Source organism: Montipora foliosa, chromosome 5, assembly GCF_036669935.1.
Source record: "Montipora foliosa isolate CH-2021 chromosome 5, ASM3666993v2, whole genome shotgun sequence".
NCBI classification, from domain to species: domain Eukaryota; kingdom Metazoa; phylum Cnidaria; class Anthozoa; order Scleractinia; family Acroporidae; genus Montipora; species Montipora foliosa.
Genome location: NC_090873.1, coordinates 3,276,645 through 3,282,826, shown reverse-complemented (window position 1 = coordinate 3,282,826; position 6,182 = coordinate 3,276,645).

Sequence of the window (6,182 nt, the reverse complement as noted above, 5' to 3'; positions counted from 1 at the left end):
AGAGTGCAATCCAGGTTATAGAGTGCAATACGGAAGTTGCTATGGAAACACCAGGGAAGCGCCAAATTTGAACACCAAAGTGAACAAAAATGGCTGACAGTCGGTTTGCTGTGTCAAACCAAAACATCGTTGAGCAACTTAAAGAAAATGCAAAAAACAAAAACACGTTGAAAGCTACACAGACCTGGTTGAATGTCTGGCAAACATGGGCGACTGAAAGAAATCTAAACCCATAACTGGAAAAATACGAGCACGAACAAAGTAGCGCGTTTGAGTAATTTTCTTGAGAAAGAAATAAATAAAAAATAGTATGAACCTGCTCGTGCATTTCGTGGTCACTCGTGATGTTTTGAAAGTTCTCAAATTTTGAGAACTTTCAAAACACCACTCGTGCCCATAATTCACGAAATGCACTCGCGTTCATACGATTTCCTATACTTAAAGTTTTGATAAAGCTACTCAAAGTGATGAAATAGAAGGGAGCGAAGGGAGACTGAAATGGAGAGAGCCCATTCATGCATGGAAGGGGTTCCATGGAAAGTAATAATGTATATGAAGTGGATTTGTATGTAACTGGGTGTTTTTTGTGGACAGGCTTGTAAAAATCAACAAGTAATGCGCAAGTAAATGGTCGAAAGTCATGAAGTACTTCTAGTTGCTTGTGCGTCGGAATCAGAAATTGTACCTTGGTGTCGGACGATTTTTCTCGTTAAACAGAGTTGGTTGTAGAGAGGGGATGTTTTTCTTAATATTAAAGTAGTATACAACTATCCCTAAAGTGCCGCCCTGCTATTGACCAAATTGAAATTCAATCTGCATGCACGCCATTACAAACCTCACAAGATAGGTGGCCAGTTTACATTCCAGGTCTCCACTTCTCCAGTTCTCCGAGCTCATCATACAGTGGGTTGAATCTTGCTGTTGGGTAAGTAAGTTTTCCGAAGTGTTCACTGTATATTACATAGTTTCTCCGAAACGTGAGAGAGTAATGTCAATGACGATGATGATGACGATGACTACGACGATGACTACGACGATGACGACGACGACGACGATGATGACGACGACGATGCCGATGATGGTGAGGATGAAAACGAAGACGACGACGATGACGACGACGATGATGATGATGATGATGATGATGATAATGATGACGATGATGGAGAACATGCCGCCGCGGAGGGGCTTTTTTGCGTCCATTTTCGTTCTTGCCCTATATATTTACATCTCGCGAAAGATAGTGCAAAAAAAGGGAAAACCGGAGGGAAGGAGATTAATCAGGGGCAGGTTCTTGATAACTCGGGAAGAAAGGGGGCTTCCAGCGCGATAAAAAAAGTTGGACGCAAAAGTTTCCTTTTAGCCAGGAACGATTAACTTTTTTGGCGCTCTTGTTAAGCGTATAAAGTCTTTATCTTTACAAACCGAGGTGCAGAGAGAAAACGCGTTGATTGAAAAGGATAGTTAATTCCCAGAAGGCTATTTCTTGAAGAAATATTTTCCCTTTGTTCTTTGAATTTGAAAGAAATTTCGTCTTGTGCATTTGAATTGTAAATGAGTCTTAAATTATGCGTTTTTTTTTCCTACCACGTTACAACTCAAGGAACGTAATGGCGGATGAAACAGCTAAATTTGAGAACATTTTATGATACTTTTTCTGAAAAAGTGCTAACCAATTTTCATCTGGAGTGATATGTCGACAGTGTTTTATTGGCTGACGTCCCATTTTGACACACTGGTAGCAAAGGGTTGCGGGTTGACCGACCAAGTCTTGGCTGGACACTTACGACGAAGGCAACTTCAAAACGTGTTCAAGGTATTTGAACAAAATTTTAATATTTTTCTCTCTTTTCATTCATCGACTGGTGCTCTGTTTTTCGCTGGTGAAGGAAGAAATGACCACTTACTTTAAGCTGCGAAAGTTCACGTATTATCAAATCATAACAACTGTACAGTGTTCCAAACACTTCCAAAGCCGTTCGCATCCGCTACAATAGTACAACAGAGGGGCCCGCAGCTCCACTCGTTTTATTGCTTGAACAATTTAAGGAAAGAAACTGCTGAAGCAAAAGACTTAAAATCTTTCAAAATTAAATTGTTCAGTGAATTCTCTTGATATAGTTTCAGTTATAGTTATTATCATTTTGTTTTTGTTTCATATAAATATATTCTGAAATTGTACATAGTTTTCAAAATGTAGAGAAATATTTTAATAGATTTATGTATTTAGGATTGTAAACTGATAGAATTGATTGTTATTTAAGTTAAGGAGGTGGACTAGAAAGGGATAACCTCTTCCACCTCCTTTCACAATTTTTCATGGGGTTTTGTAGTTGTTAATGTATTGTTTGTTAGTTTTTCTTTGTTTCCCGCCTATGATTAATTGTGATTAAACCATTATTATTATTATTATTATTATTATTATTATTATTATTATTATTATTATTATTTGGGGTTCCGTCTTCGGAATTAAAAACTATGATCCTTTTGTACAACAAGACATCCGTTCACTGCTCGATGAAATTATTAAAGCAAGACCACTATAGAATATTACTGTAGTAGCATATTATGTATATTTTCATTTTTCCTTACTGACTAACCATTGCATGGCAAAGCTAAGAATTTACAAGGTTTCTACTGCTGAGGAAATTCGATAACGTAGCTGTTGCCTAGATTTTCTATGGAGATTTCGTTGTTTTTCAGTTTTCGTTTGACCAAACGAGCCAAAGAGCAGCTCTCGTGTTATATTAGTAAACCGAAAGCTTAGAGCTAAACAACAACAACAACAATGATTTAGACTTAAGTCGAAAATATTTTATTTTTTCATGTTGGAATTCTTATAGTTACGCCTCCCCCCCGTCCTCCATCTGCAGCACAATGTTGAGACTCGCTTGAGACTCGCTTGTTATTTCCGCGTCTTCCTGAACAACGTAGGTCGTGTTGTTCAAAATCAACTGGTTTTTAATCATATTAAAAATATCCTTATATAATGAAATTACTTTCAATAACTTTGTCGCAATAAGCTAGCTGTTGAATATATCGACTATATCGACTATTGTAGGGGAAATGAGTTTGATTTGCATAAGAATACGCAATTCATTTCCATTTCGAGGTTGTGCACCAGGACTCGCTTTGAAACTGAGGCATGCAGCAACTCGGAAATGGGCTATTAAATTGTTGAAATACAGGATTTTCTTCAGTACCAATATTTTATTGATCCAGTTGAGAAAAAAAGTTGCAAAATTTGCCACACAATGGCTTTTTGTCTTTCATTTTCCTGCAATTCGATTGGTTACTTTAAACAAGTCTTGAAATCTGATTGGTCGTTTTGTTTTAGGGTTCTTTTCTCATTGACTGGGGAAAAGACGCGATTTACAACAATAATAGTGCGATTCGTGAATACATCGTAATGCTGAGAGCCAATCAGATTGCAAGGATCACCAGCGATTTCTAAATGGATGTAATAAAGGCATAAATCGTCATGTTATGTAGCTAAAATCTTGGGAAATTCAGTATCCTTAAAACGTTTTTGAATGGGAACCTTGAAGAACTACTTAACTGCATTCTTTTCTAATCACGTTCATTAATATCAGGAAGGTATTTGAGATGGGAAAGTGTCATTCTAGACAGTGGTATTCCACGTCAACTAGTGTCCTTAAAAATCAACAAAAGTAAAAACAACGCATGGTGACGACAAGAGCGACTTTATTTAATACTAACTGCAATTTGCTTATCCAAAGATAACACAGCTCATCGATTCGGGTGGAACAATAATTCAAAGATTCAAAATTAGATATATTTTTCTACATTTGTTCAAAATTAGAAGAAAGTTAAAAATCAATACTATAGGATTTACGTTTAAGAATGTTTGGCAATATGCTGAGAAAATGTTATTCGACTTAAAACTAGACGGTATTTGTAAGGCAGAAGAAATGAAACTCAAATAACAATTATTAGGAGAGTTATTTTAACTTGACTTTCCGAATGATTTCAGACAAGATAAGAGTCTTTTAGAGCTAAAATCTCGAAAAATTGTTTGCTATTTTCCTTTGGAAGTACGGGTTTTTGTAAGATTTTTTAGCGTTAAAGGGATTTCATTTCATATTGCTGCAAGACGCGATAAAACCACTTTAGTCGGCCCCGAATGCAAACGTTGCAGATTATTGTTAGTGATAACCCAGAAATTGAGTTGCTCAATCTAAAATGGCGGCAGAAAGAGCACGGCTGGTTGAATCAAAGGAATACATTATCAAAAGCCAATATTTCGAAAGGCACTAACTTCCTTTATCAGGTTTTTTTTATCATCTCTTTATATTGATGAAGAAGGACAGTGCCATCACAGGCGACCCAAACGTATAATTATACGTTTGAGTGGCCTGTGGTGCCATTCAAAATATTGGCTTTAGATAAATATATTCCTTCACCGATCAATCATTGCTGCTCTTTTTGGACGGCTTTTTAATGATATTTATATTGTTGATTATATCCTTCACCAGGATCCAGTATTTCTATTTTGTTAGTTGCTAGTCCTTGCTTACATTGTTAAACAGTTTACACGGTTCAATCTAAACAAGGCTCTTACTGGTGTATGTGTAACCCAGGCTATAGATTGCCCTGCGTGACGCATTTACACTAGTTTAGCATTTACTTTTCAAACAACAAGTGGTCAAAAATGGGCCAGTAGTGGGGGTTTAACATGTTTTCTCTCCTTCACTGATTTCCCCTTATTGGACCTCGTACATATCTTTTCTCTCTAACACACCTCGTCTTCATCTGAGGAATGCCTGACTAAAAGAGCTCCATGCCACAGCCAGCTTGTGATAATTATGAATAGCATAACATCCTTTTTAAACGAGGAAAACTCTTTAAATTGGATTCATTTTCCTTGCAGACAATACAAATGATGGAATCCTGCCACGTAAAATATAGAAAACCTGATGGAGATTTATTAAAAAGTTTGTCTAAAGGTGAGTTAATATTGTCCAAATATAAACCTGGAGCCCTTGACTAGGAGCCTCCCTATGCACTATATCCTTGAGTGAACGTTTGCGCGTATCTTTCTATTTTAAAAGACTACCTGATTTCATTAAGGTTTCTCCTTACAGGAACATGGGTCAAATTAAAAAGAGGTTTTCCTGACATGAGAAATATGTCTCACATCGCCCGGGGAGCAGCGAATAGTCACCACTTAACCCTGAGAATGGCTCGGGATTGATTCCTGGGGTCCGTTTCTCGAGACTCCCGAAAATGACTTTTCGGGCCCGAAAAGCCATTTGTAAAACTGCCAACCGCTTGTTATGAAAAGGCGATCTTTTAACGTGTTTTCAAGGTAACAGAAAGAAAAATAACTGTGAAGTTTGAGGACTTAAATCATCTCCGTTCTTGAGATACAAAGGGAATTGTGACACCCGAAAATGGCCCGTAAAGTTTCGGGACTTTCGAGAAACGGGCCCCTGGACTGTTGTATGTAACTGATTTCCTCTCATCGGACTTCGTACCTTTTTTGTCTCCAACAAATCCCATCTGCAATGATCAGTTCGAAGAAAGGACCCATTGAGTAGCGCTCTGTGTCACAGCTAGTTCGTATTACATGTAATTATGACTATCATACCATCCCCTTTAATCGAGGAAAACTCTTTAATTCATTTTTCTTGCAGACAACACACATGATGGAATCCCCACCAAGGAAATTAGAGAAAACTGTATCTAATGATGATCTACTCTGAAATGTACAAAGGTGAGTTAATACTGTTCATTAAGGTCTTCAAATGTAAATTAAATTACAATAGTTTTTAAAAATGGTAAAAAAAGTCAATGTAAATGCCTTGTTTATAGTGGAAGTGCACTTAACTATCAAGCTAGTTCACAGGCACCCCACTTTCGATAGTCTGAAAGAAAGAATTCAAACTTAAGGACGGTGCCTACGATTGTTATTGCGCATACGTTCTGCGCATCTCGAGATACTCGGATTTCTTTCGGTGATGCTTTCTAATACAGGGATATTTTTGCAAGGAATATATTATGCAGAGAAAGTTGATCGTAGTGAGTATTATTGGTCTCAAAAAAGAAAATTGGGGGAAACCATGCATTTTTCAGAGATAATTAAGCTTCAATTTGAGAAAGAGGGGAGGCGCGGTGTCCTCATGATTGGTGTGCTCGACTTCGGAGCGAATGGTCCGGGTTCG